Genomic DNA, 22,766 nt, shown 5'->3' on the forward strand with positions numbered 1-22,766 from the left:
TCCCTTGGACTGCAAGGAGATCCAACCAGTCCATTCTGAAGGAGATCAGCCCTGAGATTTCTTTGGAAGGAATGATGCTAAAGCTGAAACTCCAGTACTTTGGCCACCTCATGCGAAGAGTTGACTCATTGGAAAAGACTCTGATGCTGGGAGGGATTGGGGGCAGGAGGAGAAGGGGACGACAGAGGATGAGATGGCTGGATGGCATCATTAACTCGATGGACGTGAGTCTGAGTGAACTCCGGGAGTTGGTGATGGACAGGGAGGCCTGGTGTGCTGTGATTCATGGGGTCGCAAAGAGTCGGACACGACTGAGCGACTGATCTGATCTGATCTGATCTCATTATAATTTTGCATTGAAACAATGAAACTAATCTGATTATTTGATCTCTATTCCTTAATTTAGGGCCACTGCCTCTGAAGGCATGTTTAGAACTGCAGATTCCAATCCATCAGTAATCTTTGACACTCCCACTTCCTTAAATCAACACTCCAATTTTCATCTTTGAGACTGATGAAGTATAAAAGCTCCTTCATTAATTAGATTTGTACATTTCACATTCCTATTCTTCTTTCAATATTATGTCTCGGTAGGCAACTGATCTCTTACATCACTCATTCTTATATAGCAAAGTCTTCAGTATTAGTCACCATTAAAGACCTTGAAAGATGGGCTCAACCATTTGGTTTAGGAGTCTTAATATGATTTATGATAAAAAACAAATCCATCTTTTCTACCCTGATTTATACTTCTGATTTTTATTTCTATTTCTGTTGTGATACCTTGTTTTATCTAAATATTTTTCTAAGAGCTGTCACTCTGATGATACTCATATGCTTTTCAGGAAGTAATTTCCAGAAGTACTTTTAGGAGGTAACCTCACATATTCTCTTTTTGAGGCACCATGATCTTGAAGCTAAGGCTTAAATCTCTGGTGAAGTTGACCCCCTTTTTTGTACTTCACTTTCAGTACTGAATCATCTATCCATTAGCATTATCATTCCCTGCATATATTGCGAAACCAAAAACACTGCCTTAACCATATATGGCTTTATCTTTCTTATATTAAGATAATCAATGTCCAAGATGGTGCAGCTACTAAAGAATATTTTTAAGGAATCCCTCTTTCAGTCTTGCTTTCATTAATGTCTGCTCTCTGCCCAAATAATCACAGGAAGGCTTTTCATTTTGGTATGGAAGCTCATACTCAGAAAAATGGGCACAACAATATTATCTCCTGTTGAAACTTTAGTTTGGAGTTAACATATTGAGTTGATTTTGGTATTATCAGTGTATCTTCCAGACCTCCTTTCTTGTATGACCAAGTTCAGTTCACTTCAGTTCAGTCGCTCAGTCATGTCCGACTCTTTGCGACCCCACGAATTGCAGCATGCCAGGCCTCCCGGTCCATCACCAACTCCCAGAGTTCACTCAAACTTACATCCATCGAGTTGATGATGCCATCCAGCCATCTCATCCTCTGTCGTCCCCTTCTCCTCCTGCCCCCAATCCCTCCCAGCATCAGAGTCTTTTCCAATGAGTCAACTCTTTGCATGAGGTGGCCAAAGTACTGGAGTTTCAGCTTTAGCATCATTCCTTCCAAAGAACACCCAGGGCTGATCTCCTTCAGAATGGACTGGTTGCATCTCCTTGCAGTTCAAGGGACTCTCAAGAGTCTTCTCCAACACCACAGTTCAAAAGCATCAATTCTTCAGCGCTCAGCTTTCTTCACAGTCCAACCCTCACATCCATACACGACTACTGGAAAAACCATAGCCTTGACTAGACGGACCTTTGTTGGCAAAGTAATGTCTCTGCTTTTTAATATGCTATCTAGGTTGGTCATAACTTTCCTTCCAAGGAGTAAGCATCTTTTAATTTCATGGCTGCAGTCACCATCTGCAGTGATTTTGGAGCCCCAAAAAATAAAGTCTGACACTGTTTCCACTGTTTCCCATCTATTTCTCATGAAGTGATGGGACTGGATGCAATGATCTTAGTTTTCTGAATGTTGAGCTTTAAGCCAACTTTTTCACTCTCCTCTTTCACTTTCATCAAGAGGCTCTTTAGTTCCTCTTCACTTTCTGCCATAAGGGTGGTGTCATCTGCATATCTGAGGTTATTGATATTTCTCCCGGCTATCTTGATTCCAGCTTGTGCTTCTTCCAGCCCAGCATTTCTCATGATGTACTCTGCACATAAGTTAAATAAGCAGGGTGACAATATATAGCCTTGATGTACTCCTTTTCCTATTTGGAACCAGTTTGTTGTTCCATGTCCAGTTCTAACTGTTGCTTCCTGACCTGCTTATAGGTCTGGTATTCCCATCTCTTTCAGAATTTTCCACAGTTTATTGTGATCCACACAGTCCAAGTTAGAATGGGCCAAAAATAAAGTTGAACAATATTTGGAAAGTGAAAGTGAAACAAGATCCATTAAATTCTGAAGGTTACCATTGGTTAATAGTGGTGTAATTTTAGTCTTTTTATTCCTAAATTTGATGTCTACGTCTGCTTCCTAACTGCCAGGAAGATCATCCCCCAGCAAACTCAAGCTCACCACCACATGTTTCACTGCAAATTTACAAGAGGTAAAGTCAGAAACTGCAGTACTTTGGCCACCTCATGCGAAGAGTTGACTCATTGGAAAAGAAAGACCCTCATGCTGGGAGGGATTAGGCGCAGGAGGAGAAGGGGATGACAGAGGATGAGATGGCTGGGATGGCATCACCAACTCAATGGACATGAGTTTGAGTGAACTCCGGGAGTTGGCGATGGACAGGGAGGCCTGGCGTGCTGCGATTCATGGGGTCACAAAGAGTCAGACACGACTGAACTGAACTGAACTGCAGGTCAGAAAAGCCAACAATTTTTTGTGAACTTTGCATCTATCCCTACATCTTAGCTTTATTCCATTACTTGCATGTGCATTGCTTCCAGATTTTCTTGTAAGATCTGATTCATTCATCTGTAATAGGATTGATGAATGATCTGTCTTGGATGATTTAATTCTTCTTTCCAAACATTTACTTTTCCTAGCTCAATTATGATGTAGAGAAGTAAAAACTAGCTTAAGAGAATTCTATAAAAAATTATACATCAACACATTGGAGAAACTAGATGGAATGACAGAGTCCTAAAAAAACACAATACTTACCAAAACCGAATCAAGAAGAAATAGAAAATCTGAACAGACTTATAACAAGGCTTCCGTGCTGAGTCAGATAGTAAAGAATATACCCACAATGCCAGAGACCCAGTTTTGACCCCTGAGTTGAGAAGATCTGCTGGAGAAGAGAATGGCTACCCACTTTAGTATTCTTGCCTGGAGAATTCCATAGACAGAGAAGCCTACAATCTCATGTCTATGTCCATGGGGTCTCAATGAGTTGGGCACAACTAAGTGACTAACACTGTAACAAGTACAAATATTGAATCAGTACTCAAAAATCTCCTGACAAAGAAAAGTCCAAGACCAGTGTGCTCATTGGTGAATCATACCAAATATTTGAAGAATTTTAGCAGCAATTTTCTCAAACTTCAAAAAAAAGGAGAGGAGTAAACACATCTTAAGACATTCAATGAAGCCACTGTTACTCTGATACTGGTACCAAAGCAAGACAAGGATAGCACACACACACACAAAAGCAACAGATCATAATTCTTATGAATATAGGTGCAAAACTTCTCCACAATATAATAACAAAGTGAATCCATAGCATATTAAAAGATAAAGATTTAAAATATATATTAAATGATTAATTTATCATCTAGCCAAGTGCTAGCATTTAATAATTACAGCAACTATTATTATCATCAGTGTTTTTATTGATGTCATTTTTATTTTTATACTTATAGCAATTAATCCACTGGCTAACACATATTACAATTTTCTGTTGGTTTGGTAATGCTTATTAAAAGACAAATTGATCCACCTCTATATGTGCCCAATAATGAAATAGGGTCTATAAAAATATGGTATTTTTCACTAGACATATATTCCTATAATGGAAAAATCTTTGTTGTGTTTTTAATTCAGTCACTAAAAAAAATATTCTTGTGCATATTTATTCCCAATTCATTGTTGGAAATGCACAATACACTGTCATTTGAATAAATTAATAAACACATAGACCAAATAATCTAGTAAGACTAGACAATGGAGTTTTTGAAATTTTAAGCTCAAGATAACTAAAGCTGAGGCATTGAGAAACAATGATTTTTCCTTAAACTATCAATAATTTATTTAATAACATGTTGGAACATGAAAGCCTCTTGGATGTGAGTTTACAAAGACTGTTAGCCATTTTTTAAATTGCATTTTAAAATATTCCCAATTATATTCTAACAGGCACAGATTATCAATAAATGGGAATAAATGAATGGTAGTAATTCAATAAGTCACTGACACTATACAATATACAGAAAGAGCAAAATTTAAATACATTTTCTCAGTTCTGTTTTTAAGTCCAAATAAAAAGTTACTATAGTAAATGCCCAGTAATAACCAGTGTATGAAAAACATAAATTTACATTAATGTGTCAGGAATTAATCACCTTCTATTATGAAGCATTGAACCAAGCAGAAAAAGTTCAATTCATGCAGTGCCAAAGTTAACTAAGTATTCCTATCTTGCCTGTAGAAAATCATAGTTGGAAATGTTTTCTAAAAAACAACTTTCATTTTAATTCCTTTAAAAAGAGTTAAAGGCATTATTACTTGGGGTGAAAGTGAAAGTGTTAGTCGCTCAGCCATGTCCAACTCTCTGAGACCCCATGAACTGTAGCCTGCCAGGATCCTCTGTTCATGGAATTCTCCAGGCAAAAATACAGGAGTGGGTGGCCATTCTCTTCTCCAGAGGATCTTCCTGACCTAGGGATCAAACCCAGGCCTCCTGCACTGCAGGCAGATTCTTTACCATCTGAGCCACCACGGTAATTAGGATCCTGTACTTGGGGTACAGAGTATATTTTATGGCTTTGAAATAATTATTTTAATTATTTAGATCTTTTTTTTTTTAACACATTGGCTACATACTTTTAAAACCTTATACATTAATTGTATATGTAGGGAAACAAAATATACAATTCTAAAATGTGTCTGTTTGGCATAAGGATTCATATAGATGGATTACTTTTAGGAAAAAGAAGACTCAGGAAGGCTTTCTTTTTGCCTCCACTTAGATCCTAAAGAATGGCAAACCACTCCAGTATTCTTGCCTTGAGAACCCCATGAACAGTATGAAAAGGCAAAATGATAGGATACTGAAAAAGGAACTCCCCAGGTCAGTAGGTGCCCAATATGCTACTGGAGATCAGTGGAGAAATAACTCCAGAAAGAATGAAGGGATGGAGCCAAAGCAAAAACAATACCCAGTTGAGGATGTGACTGGTGATAGAAGCAAGGTCCGATGCTGTAAAGAGCAATATTGCATAGGAACCTGGAATGTCAGATCCATGAATCAAGGCAAATTGGAAGTGGTCAAAGAAGAGATGGCGAGAGTGAATGTCAACATTCTAGGAATCAGCAAACTAAAATGGACTGGAATGGGTGAATTTAACTCAGATGACCATTATATCTACTACTGTGGGCAGGAATCCCTTAGAAGAAATGGAGTAGCCATCATGGTCAACAAAAGAGTCCAAAATGCAGTACTTGGATGCAATCTCAAAAATGACAGAATGATCTCTGTTCATTTCCAAGGCAAACCATTGAATATCACAGTAATCCAAGTCTATGCCCCAACCAGCAATTTTAAAGAAGCTGAAATTGAACGGCTCAATGAAGACCTACAAGACCTTTTAGAACTAACACCCAAAAAAGATGTCCTTTACATTGTAGGGGATTGGAATGCAAAAGTGAGAAGTCAAGAAACACCTGGAGTAACAGGCAAATTTGGCCTTGGAATATGGAATGAAGCAGGGCAAAGACTAATAGAGTTTTTCCAGAAAATGCACTGGTCATAGCAAACACCCTCTTCCAACAACACAAGAGAAGACTCTACATATGGACATCATCAGATGGTCAGCACCAAAATCAGGTTGATTATATTCTTTGCAGCCAAAGATGGAGAAGCTCTATAGAAGACCAGGAGCTGACTGTGGCTCAGATCATGAACTCCTTATTGTCAAATTCAGATTGGAGGAGGAAATGGCAACCCATGCCAGTGTTCTTGCTTGGAGAATCCCAGGGACGGAGGAGCCTGGTGGGCTGCTGTCTATGGGGTTGCACAGAGTCAGACACGACTGAAGCAACTTAGCAGCAGCAGCAGCAGCAGGGAAAACCACTAGACCATTCAGGTATGACCTAAACCAAATCCCTTATGATTATACAGTGGAAGTGAGAAATAGGTTTAAGGGACTAGATCTGATAGATAGAGTGCCTGATGAACTATGGAATGAGATTCATGACATTGTACAGGAGACAGGGATCAAGACCATCCCATGGAAAAGAAATGCAAAAAAGCAAAATGGCTGTCTGGGGAGGCCTTACAAATAGCTGTGAAAAGAGGAGAAGTGAAAAGCAAAGGAGAAAAGGAAAGATATAAGCATCTGAATGCAGAGTTCCAAAGAATAGCAAGAAGAGACAAGACAGCCTTCCTCAGTGATCCATGCAAAGAAATAGAGGAAAACAACAGAATGGGAAAGACTAGAGATGTCTTCAAGAAAATTAGAGATACCAAGGGAACATTTCATGCAAAGATGGGCTCAATAAAGGACAGAAATGGTATGGACCTAACAGAAGCAGAAGATATTAAGAAGAGGTGGCAAGAATACACAGAAGAACTGTACAAAAAAGATCTTCACAACCAAGAAAATCACGATGGTGTGATCACTCACGTGGAGCCAGATATCCTGGAATGTGAAGTCAAGTGGGCCTTAGAAAGCATCACTACGAACAAAGCTAGTGGAGGTGATGGAATTCCAGTTGAGCTATTTCAGATCCTGAAAGATGATGCTGTGAAAGTGCTGCACTCAATATGCCAGCAAATTTGGAAAACTCAGCACTGGCCACAGGACTGGAAAAGGTCAGTTTTCATTCCGATCCCAAAGAAAGGCAATGCCAAAGAATGCTCACACTACCATACAATTGCACTCATCTCACACACTAGTAAAGTAATGGTCAAAATTCTCCAAGCCAGGCTTCCGCAATACATGAACCATGAACTTCCAGATGCTCAAGCTGGTCTTAGAAAAGGCAGAGGAACCAGAGATCAAATTGCCAACATCTGCTGGATCATGGAAAAAGCAAGACAGTTACAGAAAAACATCTATTTCTGCTTTATTTACTATGCCAAAGCCTTTGACTATGTGGATCACAATAAACTGTGGAGAATTCTGAAAGAGATGGGAATACCAGACCACCTGATCTGCCTCTTGAGAAATTTGTATGCAGGTCAGGAAGCAACAGTTAGAACTGGACATGGAACAACAAACTGGTTCCAAATAGGAAAAGGAGTACATCAAGGCTATATATTGTCACCCTGCTTATTTAACTTATGTGCAGAGTACATCATGAGAAATGCTGGGCTGGAAGAAGCACAAGCTGGAATCAAGATTGCTGGGAGAAGTATCAATAACCTCAGATATGCAGATGACACCACCCTTATGGCGGAAAGTGAAGAGGAACTAAAAAGCCTCTTAATGAAAGTGAAAATGGAAAGTGAAAAAGTTGGCTTAAAGCTAAACATTCAGAAAACTGAGATCATGGCATCTGGTCCCATCACTTCATGGGAAATAGATGGGAAACAGTGGAAACAGTGTCAGACTTTATTTTTTGGGCTCCAAAATCACTGCAGATGGTGACTGCAGCCATGAAATTAAAAAACACTTACTCCTTGGAAGAAAAGCTATGACCAACCTAAATAGCATATTCAAAAGCAGAGACATTACTTTGCCAACAAAGGTCCGTCTAGTCAAGGCTATGGTTTTTCCAGTGGTTATGTATGGATGTGAGATTTGAACTGTGAAGAAAGCTGAGCGCTGAAGAATTGATGCTTTTGAACTGTGGTGTTGGAGAAGACTCTTGAGAGTCCCTTGGACTGCAAGGAGATCCAACCAGTCCATTCTGAAGGAGATCAGCCCTGGGATTTCTTTGGAAGGAATGATGCTAAAGCTGAAACTCCAATACTTTGGCCACCTCATGCGAAGAGTTTACTCATTGGAAAAGACTCTGATACTCTGAGGGATTGGGAAGGGAAGGAGGAGAAGAGGATGACAGAGGAAGAGATGGCTGGATGGCATCACTGACTCGATGGACGTGAGTCTCAGTGAACTCCGGGAGTTGGTGATAGACAGGGAGGCTTGGCATGCTGCTATTCATGGGGTCGCAAAGAGTCGGACACTACTGACTGACTGAAGTGAACTGAACTGAACTGAGATCCTAAAGAATTTAGATAAAGGACTCTTCTTGGAAGAAATTTATCTCCAGAGATATATTTAAAAATATGGGTGATATTTTTTAATATATCTTTTTAAATATATTTAAATATATTATATATATTTTATATATATATATATATTAAATATATTTTTAAATATATCTCTGAGTTAAATTTGGAGCCTAGAGACCAGAATCCCCTCTGTATCCTCAAGGTCTGTAAGTGGCCCAGCAAACAGTTGTTCACTAGGAATTTGCTTTTCCATCTCCAGGTCAATTGCTTCTTTCCTCTAAGAAGTCCCAAACTACTACCCCCAACATCCTCTTACGTTTAGCTGAAAAATGATATTTAAGGTGAGGGCTTAGGGAATTTTGGTGAGTTACTCAGTTTTCCTGGGTCTCTCCCGTGTAGTACATGTTATTAAAATTTATTTGATTTTCTCCTGCTAATCTGTTTCATTATTCTGTCAAGTTAATTTGTAGACCAGTCAGAAGAACCAAGATGGTAGAGGATTCATACCTAATCTAACATAGATAGGAATTCATGAATGTTTCCAACTGAGCTCCACAATGGACAGCCAGCAAATAGTTAATATAAGAAAACATCTTTCCTTCTTGCTTTTTTTTTTTTTAATTCAGAGACATTTCTTAAGAGAGAATCTTTTCAAATGAGTGATATGGTTCTATACACTGTGTATATTAGACAATATCTCTTTCATATTTGTACAAACAATATCACAAATTTCTTTTTTAAAAAGAAAATCCATACAATTTTTTTTTTTTTTTTTTTTGACTCTTCTGGATCTTCATCATTGCATGGGCTTTTCTCTAGTTGCCACAAGTGGGAGCTACTCTCTAGTTGTGGTATGTGGGCTTCTCATTGTGGTGGTTTGTCCTGTTGGTGGCTCAGAGGTTAAAGCATCTGCCTGGAATGTAGGAGACCAGGATTTGATCCCTGGGTCAGGAAGATTCCCTGGAGAAGGAAATGGCAACCCACTCCAGTACTCTTGCCTAGAGAATCCCATGAAGGGAGGAGCTTGGTAGGCTACAGCCCATGGTGTCGCAAAGAGTCGGACACGACTGAGCGACTTCACTTTCACAGCATGTGCTCTGTGAGCTTCAGAAGATTTGGTGCCTGGTTTTATAGTTGCAGCTCCTTGGCTCTAGAGCACAGGCTCAATAGTTGTGGTGCATAGGGTTAGTTACTCCATGGCATGTAGGATCCTCCTGGTCAGGAATCCAAACTGTGTTTCCTGCATTGGCAGGAAGACTATTTTACCACTGAGTCACCAGGGAAACCTCACAAATTGCCACATTAGGGACACAGAAAGCAGTTACTGTTATTCCTAACCTCTCCTTGCTGAAATAATGCTTTAGTTACTTAACAGGTAAATATTTATGTACAAATTCAATTTCCCACTTATTTTCAAAGAGATTATTAATCACATATGTTTTTGTTAAGTTGGATTTAGAAAAGACAGAGGAACCAGATATCAAATTGCCAACATCCGTTGGATCAAGAAAAAGCAAAAGAATTTCTGAAAAACATCTACTTCTGCTTTATTGACTACACCAAAGCCTTTGACTGTGTGGATCACAATAAACTGTGGAAAATTCTTCAAGAGATGGGAATACCAGACCACCTTACTTGCCTCCTGAGATATCCGTATACAGGTCAAGAAGCAACAGTTAGAACTGGACATGGTACAACGGACTGATTACAAATAGGGAAAGGACTACATCAAGACTGTATATTGTCACCCTGCTTATTTAACTTATATGCTGAATACATCATGTTAAATGCCAGGCTAGATGAAGCACAAGCTGAAACCAAGATTGCCAGGAGAAATATCAATAACCTCAGATATGCAGATGACATCACCCTTATGGCAGATAGTGAAGAGGAACTGAAGAGTCTCTTGATGAAAGTGGAAGAGGAGAGTGAAAAAGCTGGCTTAAAATTAAAATTTCAAAAAAAGAAGATCATGGCATCAGGTCCCATCACTTCATGGCAAACAGATGGGGAAACAATGGAAATAGTGACAGACCTTATTTTCTTGGGCTCCAAAATCATTGCAGATGGTGGCTGCAGCCATGAAATTAAAAGACACTTGCTCCTTGGAAGTAAAGCTATGACAAACCTAGGCAGCATATTAAAAGAGACCTTACTTTGCTGACAAAGGTCCGTCTTGTCAAAGCTTTGGTTTTTCCAGTAGTCATGTATGGATGTGAGAGTTAGACTATAAAGAAGTTTGAGCATCGAAGAATTAATGCTTTTAAACTGTGGTGTTGGAGAAGACTCTTGAGAATCCCTTGTACTGCAAGGAGATCAAACCAGTCAATCCTGAAGGAAATCAGTCCTGAATAGTCATTGAAAGGACTGATGCTGAAGCTGAAGCTCCAATACTTTGGCCACCTGATGCAAAGAACTAACTCATTGGAAAAGACTAATGTCGGGTCTTTGAAGATTGAAGGCAGGAGGAGAAGGGGACGACAGAGGATGAGATGGTTGGATGGCATCACCGACTCAATGGACATGAGTTTGAGCAAGGTCTGGGAGCTGTTGAAGGACAGGGAAGCCTGGTGTGCTGTAATCCATGGGGTTGCAAAGAGTTGGACATAACTGAGTGACTGAACTGAACTGAAGTTTCTGAGATTCATAGATAACTTCCTCTGGAGATTATCCTGGAAACTCATATTTATTTTTTCCAGTTTTAGTAAAATATAAAACATGTGTGCATGCATGCTAAGTAGCTCCAGTGTGTCAGTGTGTCCAATTCTTTGTGGCCCTATGGACTGTAGCCCACCAGGCTCCTCTGCTCACTCTGTTTAATTGATTGCAGTCAATGGGACTGCAAAGAGTCGGACATGACTTAGCAACTAAGCAAGCATGCATGTTATGGGGGTGAGGTTTTTTGGCAAAAAGTGTATCTCAATCTTTCCTACTCATTTTGATGTAGATATTTCCTCATATTGCCAAAGACTACACAGTTAATACAGGCTTACCTTTGAGATACTGTGGATCTGGTTCCAGACCACCACAATAAAGTCAATATTAGCATAAAGCAAGTTATACAATATTTTTGGTTTCCCAGTGTATATAAAATTATGTTTATACTATACTGCAGTCTACAACAAAATATGTCTTGAAAATACAATGTCCATACTTTAATTAAGAATACATCATTGCTAAAAAATGATAACCAGCATCTGAGCCTCCAGCAAGTTGTCATATTTTTGCTGGTTAAGGGTCTTGCTTCAGTGTTGATGGCTGCTGACTGATCAGGATAGTGGCTGCTGAGAGTTGGGGTGGCTGTGGAAATTTCTTACAACAAGAAAGAAATGAAGTGTGCTGTACTGATTGATTCTTCCTTTCACAAACAATTTCTGTGTAGCATGAAATGATTTTTGATAACATTTTACCCACAGCACAACTTTGAAAATTGAGTCAATCTCCCCAAGCTTTGGCACTGCTTTATCATCTAAGTTTATGTCATATTTTAAATCCTTTGTTGTCATTTCAACAATATTCACAGTGTCTTCACCAGAAGTAGATTTCATTTCAAGAAAAACTTTATCATTTTCTTTGCTCATCCATAAGAAACAATTACTCATCTATTCAAGTTTTATCATTAGTATGCAGCAATTCAGTCCCATCTTTAGACTCCACTTCTAGTTCTAGTTCTCTTCTATTTCCACCACATCTTCAGGTGCTTCCCTAACTGAAGTCCTGAGCCCCTCCACACCATCCATGAAGGTCTTTATTTTATTTTATTTTTTAACTTTAAAATATTGTATTCGTTTTGCCGTATATCAACATGAATCCGCCAAATGTATACATATGTTCCACATCCTGTACCCTCCTCCCTCCTCCCTCCCCATACCATCCCTCTGGGTCATCCCAGTGCACCAGCCTCAAGCATCCAGTATTGTGCATCAAACCTGGACTGGTGACTCGTTTCATATATGGTATTATACATGTTTCAATGCCATTCTCCCAAATCATCCCACCCTCTCCCTCTCCCACAGAGTCCAAAAGACTTCTATATATCTGTGTCTCTTTTGCTGTCTCGCATACAGGGTTACTGTTACCATCTTTCTAAATTCCATATATACACGTGAGTGTACTGTATTGGTGTTTGTCTTTCAGGCTTACTTCACTCTGTATAATAGGCTTCAGTTTCATCCACCTCATTAGAATTGATTCAAATGTATTCTTTTTAATGGCTGAGTAATACTCCATTGTGTATATGTACCACCGCTTTCTTATCCATTCATGTGCTGATGGACATCTAGGTTGCTTCCATGTCCTGGCTATTATAAACAGTGCTGCGATGAACATTGAGGTACACATGTCTCTTTCCCTTCTGGTTTCCTCAGTGTGTATGCCCAGCAGTGGGATTGCTGGATCATATGGCAGTTCTATTTCCAGTTTTTTAAGGAATCTCCACACTGTTCTCCATAGTAGCTGTACTAGTCTGCATTCCCACCAACAGTGCAAGAGGGTTCCCTTTTCTCCACACCCTCTCCAGCATTTATTGTTTGTAGACTTTTGGATCACAGCCATTCTGACTGGCGTGAAATGGTACCTCATAGTGGTTTTGATTTGCATTTCTCTGATAATGAGTGATGTTGAGCATCTTTTCATGTGTTTGTTAGCCATGCGTATGTCTTCTTTGGAGAAATGTCTATTTAGTTCTTTGGCCCATTTTTTGATTGGGTCATTTATTTTTCTGGAGTTGAGCTGTAGGAGTTGCTTGTATATTTTTGAGATTAGTTGTTTGTCAATTGCTTCATTTGCTATTATTTTCTCCCATTCTGAAGGCTGCCTTTTCACCTTGCTAATAGTTTCCTTTGTTGTGCAGAAGCTTTTAAGGTTAATTAGGTCCCATTTGTGTATTTTTGCTTTTATTTCCAATATTCTGAGAGGTGGGTCATAGAGGATCCTGCTGTGATGTATGTCAGAGAGTGTTTTGCCTGTGTTCTCCTCTAAGAATTTTATAGTTTCTGGTCTTACGTTGAGATCTTTAATGCATTTTGAGTTTATTTTTGTGTATGGTGTTAGAAAGTGTTCTAGTTTCATTCTTTTACAAGTGGTTGACCAGTTTTCCCAGTGCCACTTGTTGAAGAGATTGTCTTTAATCCATTGTATATTCTTGCCTCCTTTGTCAAAGATAAGGTGTCCATATGTGCGTGGATTTATCTCTGGGCTTTCTATTTTGTTCCATTGATCAATATTTCTGTCTTTGTGCCAGTACCATACTGTCTTGATAACTGTGGCTTTGTAATAGAGCCTGAAGTCAGGTAGGTTGATTCCTCCAGTTCCATTCTTCTTTCTCAAGATAGCTTTGGCTACTCGAGGTTTTTTGTATTTCCATACAAATTGTGAAATTATTTGTTGTAGCTCTGTGAAGAATACCATTGGTCGCTTGATAGGGATTGCATTGAATCTATAAATTGCTTTGGGTAGTATACTCATTTTCACTATATTGATTCTTCCCATCCATGAACATGGTATATTTCTCCATCTATTAGTGTCCTCTTTGATTTCTTTCACCAGTGTTTTATAGTTGTCTATATATAGGTCTTTAGTTTCTTTAGGTAGATATATTCCTAAGTATTTTATTCTTTTCGTTGCAATGATGAATGGAATTGTTTCCTTAATTTATTTTTCTATTTTCTCATTATTAGTGTGTAAGAATGCAAGGGATTTCTGTGTGTTGATTTTATATCCTGCAACTTTACTATAATCATTGATTAGTTCTAGTAATTTTCTGGTGGAGTCTTTAGGGTTTTCTATGCAGAGGATCATGTCATCTGCAAACAGTGAGAGTTTTACTTCTTCTTTTCCACTTTGGATTCCTTTTATTTCTTTTTCTGCTCTGATTGCTTGGCCAAAACTTCCAAAGCTATGTTGAATAGTAATGGTGAAAGTGGGCACCCTTGTCTTGTTCCTGACTTTAGGGGAAATGCTTTCAATTTTTCACCATTGAGGATAATGTTTGCTGTGGGTTTGTCATATATAGCTTTTATTATGTTGAGGTATGTTCCTTCTATTCCTGCCTTCTGGAGAGTTTTTATCATAAATGGATGTTGAATTTTTTCAAAGGCTTTCTCTGCATCTATTGAGATAATCATATGCTTTTTATTTTTCAATTTGTTAATGTGGTGTATTACATTGATTGATTTGCACATATTGAAGAATCCTTGCATCCCTGGGATAAAGCCCACTTAGGCATGGTGTATGATCTTTTTAATGCGTTGTTGGATTCTGATTGCTAGAATTTTGTTAAGGATTTTTGCATCTATGTTCATCAGTGATATTGGCCTGTAGTTTTATTTTTTTGTGGCATCTTTTGGTATTAGGGTGATGGTGGCCTCATAGAATGAGTTTGGAAGTTTACCTTCCTCTGCAATTTTCTGGAAGATTTTGAGCAGGATAGATGTTAGCTCTTCTCTAAATTTTTGGTAGAATTCAGCTGTGAAGTCGTCTGGATCTGGGCTTTTGTTTGCTGGAAGATTTTTGATTACAGTTTCAATTTCCGTGCTTGTGATGGGTCTTTTAAGATTTTCTATTTCTTCCTGGTCCAGTTTTGGAAAGTTGTACTTTTCTAAGAATTTGTCCATTTCTTCCACGGTGTCCATTTTATTGGCATATAATTGCTGATAGTAATCTTTTATGATCCTTTGTATTTCTGTGTTGTCTGTTGTGATCTCTCCATTTTCATTTCTAATTTTATTGATTTAATTTTTTTCCCTTTGTTTCTTGAGGAGTCTGGCTAATGGTTTGTCAATTTTATTTATCCTTTCAAAGAACCAGCTTTTGGCTTTGTTGATTTTTGCTATGGTCTCTTTTGTTTCTTTTGCATTTATTTCTGCCCTAATTTTTAAGATTTCTTTCCTTCTACTAACCCTGGAGTTCTTCATTTCTTCCTTTTCTAGTTGCTTTAGGTGTAGAGTTAGGTTATTTATTTGACTTTTTTCTTGTTTCTTGAGGTATGCCTGTATTGCTATGAACTTTCCCCTTAGGACTGCTTTTACAGTGTCCCACAGGTTTTGGGTTGTTGTGTTTTCATTTTCATTCATTTCTATGCAAATTTTGATTTCTTTTTTATTTTTTCTGTGATTTGTTGGTTATTCAGCAGTGTGTTGTTCAGCCTCCATATGTTGGCATTTTTAATAGTTTTTCTCCTGTAATTGAGATCTAATCTTACTGCATTGTGGTCAGAAAAGATGCTTGGAATGATTTCAATTTTTTTGAATTTACCAAGGCTAGCTTTATGGCCCAGGATGTGATCTATCCTGGAGAAGGTTCCATGTGCGCTTGAGAAAAAGGTGAAATTCATTGTTTTGGGATGAAATGTCCTATAGATATCAATTAGGTCTAACTGGTCTATTGTATCGTTTAAAGTTTGTGTTTCCTTGTTAATTTTCTGTTTAGTTGATCTATCCATAGGTGTGAGTGGGGTATTAAAGTCTCCCACTATTATTGTGTTATTGTTAATTTCCCCTTTCATACTTGTTAGCATTTGTCTTACATATTGCGGTGCTTCTATGTTGGGTGCATATATATTTATAATTGTTATATCTTCTTCTTGGATTGATCCTTTGATCATTATTTAGTGACCTTCTTTGTCTCTTTTCACAGCCTTTGTTGTAAAGTCTATTTTATCTGATATGAGTATTGCTACTCCTGCTTTCTTTTACTCTCTATTTGCATGGAAAATCTTTTTCCAGCCCTTCACTTTCAGTCTGTATGTGTCCCCTGTTTTGAGGTGGGTCTCTTGTAAACAACATATATAGGGGTCTTGTTTTTGTATCCATTCAGCCAGTCTTTGTCTTTTGGTTGGGGCATTCAACCCATTTACGTTTAAGGTAATTATTGATAAGTATGATCCCATTTCCATTTACTTTATTGTGTTGGGTTCAAGTTTATACACCCTTTTTGTGTTTCCTGTCTAGAGAATATCCTTTAGTATATGCTGGAGAGATGGTTTGGTGGTGCTGAATTCTCTCAGCTTTTGCTTGTGTGTAAAGCTTTTGATTTCTCCTTCATATTTGAATGAGATCCTTGCTGGGTACAGTAATCTGGGCTGTAGGTTATTTTCTTTCATCACTTTTTGTCTTGCCATTCCCTCCTGGCTTGAAGAGTTTCTATTGAAAGATCAGCTGTTATCCTTATGGGAATTCCCTTGTGTGTTATTTGTTGTTTTTCCCTTGCTGCTTTTAATATTTGTTCTTTGTGTTTGATCTTTGTTAATTTGATTAATATGTGTCTTGGAGTGTTTTGCCTTGGGTTTATCCTGTTTGGGACTCTCTGGGTTTCTTGGACTTGTGTGATTATTTCCTTCCCCAGTTTAGGGAAGTTTTCAACTATTATCTCCTCAAGTATTTTCTCGTGATCTTTCTTTTTGTCTTCTTTTTCTGGGACTCCTATGATTCGAATGTTGTAGCGTTTAATATTGTCCTGGAGGTCTCTGAGATTGTCCTCATTTCTTTAATTTGTTTTTCTTTTTTCCTCTCTGATTCATTTATTTCTACCATTCTACCTTCTAATTCACTAATCCTATCTTCTGCCTCTGTTATTCTACTATTTGTTGACTCCAGAGTGTTTTTGATCTCATTTATTGCATTATTCATTATATATTGACTCTTTTTTATTTATTCTAGTTCCTTATTAAACCTTTCTTGCATCTTCTCAATCCTTGTCTCCAGGCTATTTATCTGTGATTCCATTTTGATTTCAAGATTTTGGATCAATTTCACTATCATTATTCAGAATTCTTTATCAGGTAGATTCCCTATCTCTTCCTCTTTTGTTTGGTTTGGTGGGCATTTATCCTGTTCCTTTACCTGCTGGATATTCCTCTGTCTCTTCGTCTTGTTTATATTGCTGAGTTTGGGGTATCCTTTCTGTATTCTGGCAGTTTGTGGAGTTCTCTTTATTGTGGAGTTTCCTCACTGTGTGTGGGTTTGTACATGTGGCTTGTCAAGGTTTCTTGGTTAGGGAAGCTTGTGTCGGTGTTCTGGTGGGTGGAGCTGGATTTCTTCTCTCTGGAGTGCAATGAAGTGTCCAGTAATGAGTTATGGGATGTCTATGGTTTTGTATTAACTTTGGGCAGCCTGTATATTGGAGCTCAGGGCTGTGTTCCTATGTTGCTGGAGAATTTGTGTGGTATGTCTTGCTCTGGAACTTGTTGGCCCTTGTGTGGTGCTTGGTTTCAGTGTAGGTATGGAGGCGTTTGATGAGCTCCTGTCAATTAATGTTCCTGGAGTCAGGAGTTCCCTGGAGTCAGGGTTTGGACTTAAGCCTCCTGCTTCCGGTTTTCAGTCTTATTTTTACAGTAGTCTCAAAACTTCTCCTTGTATACAGCACCATTGATAAAACATCTAGGTTAAAGATGAAAAGTTTCTCCACAGTGAGAGACACCCAGAGAGGTTCACAGAGTTACATGGAGAAGAGAAGAGGGAGGAGGGAGTTAGAGGTGACCCGAATGAGATGAGGTGGAATCAACAGAGGAGAGAGCAGGCTAGCCAGTCATCACTTCCTTATGTGCACTCCACAAATGGACTGCTCAGAGATGTTCACGGAGTTATACTGAGAAGAGAAGAGGGAGGAAGGAGACAGGTGGCCAGGAGGATAAAAGGGGGGAATGAAAAGGAGAGAGACAGATCCAGCCAGTAATCAGTTCCCTAAGTATTCTCCACTGTCTGGAACACACAGAAATTCACAGAGTTGGGTAGAGAAGAGAGGGGTTAGGGAGGAGACACAGGCGACCTGGTGGAGAAAAAGGAGAGTCCAAAGGGGGAGAGAGCAGTCAAGCCAGTAATCTCGCTCCCAAGTAAAAATGGGTACTGAAGATTGGGTTCTTAAAGGTATAAAATTGACAACAAATACCAAAAAGCAAAAATTAAAAATCTAGAGTAGAGTTTGGAATTTCAAAAATATAATGTTAAAGAAAAGAAGAAGAAAAAAAAACAAAGAAAGAAAAAAAAAAAAACAAAGTCACAAAAATTATAAAATATATATATATGAAGTTTGCTTTTAAAAAATAGGGTCTTTTTTTTTTTTTTTTTTTAAAAGTAACAGTAGGTTATAAAATGAAAATTAAAGGAGTAATAGAGGACTTAAAATTTTTTAAAAAAAAAAAGAAAAGAAAGAAAGAATGATCGTAAAAATAGTAAAAATATATCTAGGACTTTCTCTGGTGTTGTGGGTATTGTGGGGTCAGTTCATTTTCAGCTAGTTCCTTGGTCCAGCTTATATTTCTCAAGATCTATAGGCCCCTTCCTATGTAGTCGGTACTAACCACAGGGTTTTAATCTATTGTACCTGTTGCTTCCAAGGCAGTTCCCTCTGTTTTAGCTTCTTCTGTTTGCTGGTCTCTTCAATGTCTGATTTCTGCCCTGACACAAAAGGGGCGGTGGTGGACACTTTTTTTTTTTTGAGATTCACTTGTTCAGTCACACTGTGGGGAGGGAGGGACGCTGCAAACAAACAACACTGGCATGTGCTCGCAGTGCCTCAGCCACACTGGGCCTGCCCCCACTCCCGGTGCGTGTACCCTCCCTGCCCACACTGCTCAGGCTCTAGGTTGCTCTGTCAGGAACCATCCAAGGCCGGCCCTGGGCTGCATGCACCTCTCAGGTCTAAGACACTCAGGTTCAGGCACTCAGGTAGTCCTCAGAAGCACAGACTCATTTGGGCCTGCGTTTTGTGCCCTTCCCAGGTGCCAGCAGCTCAGGTGATGAGGTGTTTGGTGAGCGCAGTCGCTGCAACTTATCGCCTCCCTGCCACTCGGTTTTCTGGGTATACAACCAGCGCACCTTCTCAGGCAGATGTTGACCGTCCAGAACCCCAAGAGTCTTAGTTAGCAAAGAAGCCTGCTTACAGTTTTGTAGATAATGTCTCTCTGGGGCTGCGATTGCCCCCTTCCGGCTCTGGCTGCCTGTCACCGGAGGCGGATGGTCTGCAGCCAGCTATCTCTGTTCAGTCCTTTGTTCTGTGCACGGGCCTGGCGGTGTCTTAGGTTAGGGCTGGCTTTTTGCGTGGTAGTTCTCCCACAGTCTGGTTTGCTAGCCCAAGTTAGTTCACTCAGATAGCTCTTAGGGCATTCAGGCCAGATCCTTACTCTAAGCAATGCAGCCCGTGCCTCCCTGCCCAGCCCCCACTTGCTAGTGGTGGGTGCAGGCCTCTGCGCTGCTTCTCTGCTGGGGGAGTTACCACTGGGCTCTTAATCTGTGGGTTTTAATTGTTTATTTATTTTTCCTCCCTGCTATGTCGCCCTCTGTGCTTCCAAGGCTCAGCACAGACTCGGCAGTGAGAGTGCTTCCTGGTGTTTGGAAACTTCTCTCTTTTTAAGACTCCCTTCCTGGGACGGAGCTCCGTCCCTGCCTCTTTTGTCTCTTTTTTTGTCTTTTATAGTTTTTCCTACCTTCTTTCGAAGACAATGGGCTTCTTTTCTGGGTGCCTGATGTCCTCTGCAGGCATTCAGAAGTTGTTTTGTGGAATTTACTTAGCGCTTAAATGTTCTTTTGATGAATTTGTAGGGGAGAAAGTGGTCTCCCCGTCCTATTCCTCCGCCATCTTAGCTCCTCCCCCGAATCATCCCATGAAGGTCTTAATCAACTTCTCCTAAATTCCTGTGAATGCTATTGCTTCAGTATCTTTCCTTGAATTACAAAGGTTGTCAATGACATTTTTTTGTTTCTTTATTTGTTTTTAATTTTATTTGATTTTTAAACTTTACAATATTGTATTAGTTTTGCCCAACAGCGAATGAATCCGCCACAGGTATACCCGTGCTCCCCATACTGAACCCTCCTCCCTCCTTCCTCCCCATACAATCGCTCTGGGCCGACCCAGTGCACCAGCCCCAAGCATCCAGCATCGTGCATCGAACCTGGACTGGCAACTCGTCTCATACATGATATTACACATGTTTCAATGCCATTCTCCCAAATCTCCCCACCCTCTCCCTCTCCCACAGAGTCCACAAGACTGATCTATACATCAGTGTCTCTTTTGCTGTCTCGTACACAGGGTTATTGTTACCATCTTTCTAAATTCCATATATATGCGTTAGTATACTGTATTGGTGTTTTTCTTTCTGGCTTACTTCACTCTGTATAATAGGCTCCAGTTTCATCCACCTCATTAGAACTGATTCAAACGTATTCTTTTTAATGGCTGAGTAATACTCCATTGTGTATATGTACCACCGCTTTCTTATCCATTCATCTGCTGATGGACATCTAGGTTGCTTCCATGTCCTGGCTATTATAAACACTGCTGCGATGAACACTGGGGTACACGTGTCTCTTTCCCTTCTGGTTTCCTCAGTGTGTATGCCCAGCAGTGGGATTGCTGAGTCATAAGGCAGTTCTATTTCCAGGTTTTTAAGGAATCTCCACACTGTTCTCCATAGAAGCTGTACTAGTTTGCATTCCCACCAACAGTGTAAGAGGGTTCCCTTTTCTCCACACCCTCTCCAGCATTTATTGCTTGTAGACTTTTGGATCACAGCCATTCTGACTGGCGTGAAATGGTACCTCATAGTGGTTTTGATTTGCATTTCTCTGATAATGAGTGATGTTGAGCATCTTTTCATGTGTTTGTTAGCCATCCGTATGTCTTCTTTGGAGAAATGTCTATTTAGTTCCTTGGCCCATTTTTTGATTGGGTCGTTTATTTTTTTGGAGTTGAGCTGTAAGAGTTGCTTGTATATTTTTGAGATTAGTTGTCTGTCAATTGCTTCATTTGCTATTATTTTCTTCCATTCTGAAGGCTGCCTTTTCACCTTGCTAATAGTTTCCTTTGTTGTGCAGAAGCTTTTAAGGTTAATTAGGTCCCATTTGTGTATTTTTGCTTTTATTTCCAATATTCTGAGAGGTGGGTCATAGAGGATCCTGCTGTGATGTATGTCAGAGAGTGTTTTGCCTATGTTCTCCTCTAGGAGTTTTATAGTTTCTGGTCTTACATTGAGATCTTTAATCCATTTTGAGTTTATTTTTGTGTATGGTGTTAGAAAGTGTTCTAGTTTCATTCTTTTACAAGTGGTTGACCAGTTTTCCCAGCACCATTTGTTAAAGAGATTGCCTTTAATCCATTGTATATTCTTGTCTCCTTTGTCAAAGATAAGGTGTCCATATGTGCGTGGATTTATCTCTGGGCTTTCTATTTTGTTCCATTGATCAATATTTCTGTCTTTGTGCCAGTACCATACTGTCTTGATAACTGTGGCTTTGTAGTAGAGCCTGAAGTCAGGTAGGTTGATTCCTCCAGTTCCATTCTTCTTTCTCAAGATCGCTTTGGCTATTCGAGGTTTTTTGTATTTCCATACAAATTGTGAAATTATTTGTTCTAGCTCTGTGAAGAATACTGTTGGTAGCTTGATAGGGATTGCATTGAATCTATAAATTGCTTTGGGTAGTATACTCATTTTCACTATATTGATTCTTCCGATCCATGAACATGGTATATTTCTCCATCTATTAGTGTCCTCTTTGATTTCTTTCACCAGTGTTTTATAGTTGTCTATATATAGGTCTTTAGTTTCTTTAGGTAGATATATTCCTAAGTATTTTATTCTTTCCATTGCAATGATGAATGGAATTGTTTCCTTAATTTATTTTTCTGTTTTCTCATTATTAGTGTATAAAAATGCAAGGGATTTCTGTGTGTTGATTTTATATCCTGCAACTTTACTATAATCATTGATTAGTTCTAGTAATTTTCTGGTGGAGTCTTTAGGGTTTTCTATGTAGAGGATCATGTCATCTGCAAATAGAGTTTTACTTCTTCTTTTCCACTTTGGATTCCTTTTATTTCTTTTTCTGCTCTGATTGCTGTGGCCAATACTTCCAAAACTATGTTGAATAGTAATGGTGAAAGTGGGCACCTTTGTCTTGTTCCTGACTTTAGAGGAAATGCTTTCAATTTTTCACCATTGAGGATAATGTTTGCTGTGGGTTTGTCATATATAGCTTTTATTATGTTGAGATATGTTCCTTCTATTCCTGCCTTTTGGAGAGTTTTTATCATAAATGGATGTTGAATTTTTTCAAAGGCTTTCTCTGCATCTATTGAGATAATCATATGCTTTTTATTTTTCAATTTGTTAATGTGGTGTATTACATTGATTGATTTGCAGATATTGAAGAATCCTTGCATCCCTGGGATAAAGCCTACTTGGTCATGGTGTATGATCTTTTTAATGCATTGTTGGATTCTGATTGCTAGAATTTTGTTAAGGATTTTTGCATCTATGTTCATCAGTGATATTGGCCTGTAGTTTTCTTTTTTTGTGGCATCTTTTGGTATTAGGGTGATGGTGGCCTCATAGAATGAGTTTGGAAGTTTACCTTCCTCTGCAATTTTCTGGAA

The sequence above is a fragment of the Bos mutus genome, chromosome 14, assembly GCF_027580195.1.
Source record: "Bos mutus isolate GX-2022 chromosome 14, NWIPB_WYAK_1.1, whole genome shotgun sequence".
NCBI lineage: Eukaryota > Metazoa > Chordata > Mammalia > Artiodactyla > Bovidae > Bos > Bos mutus.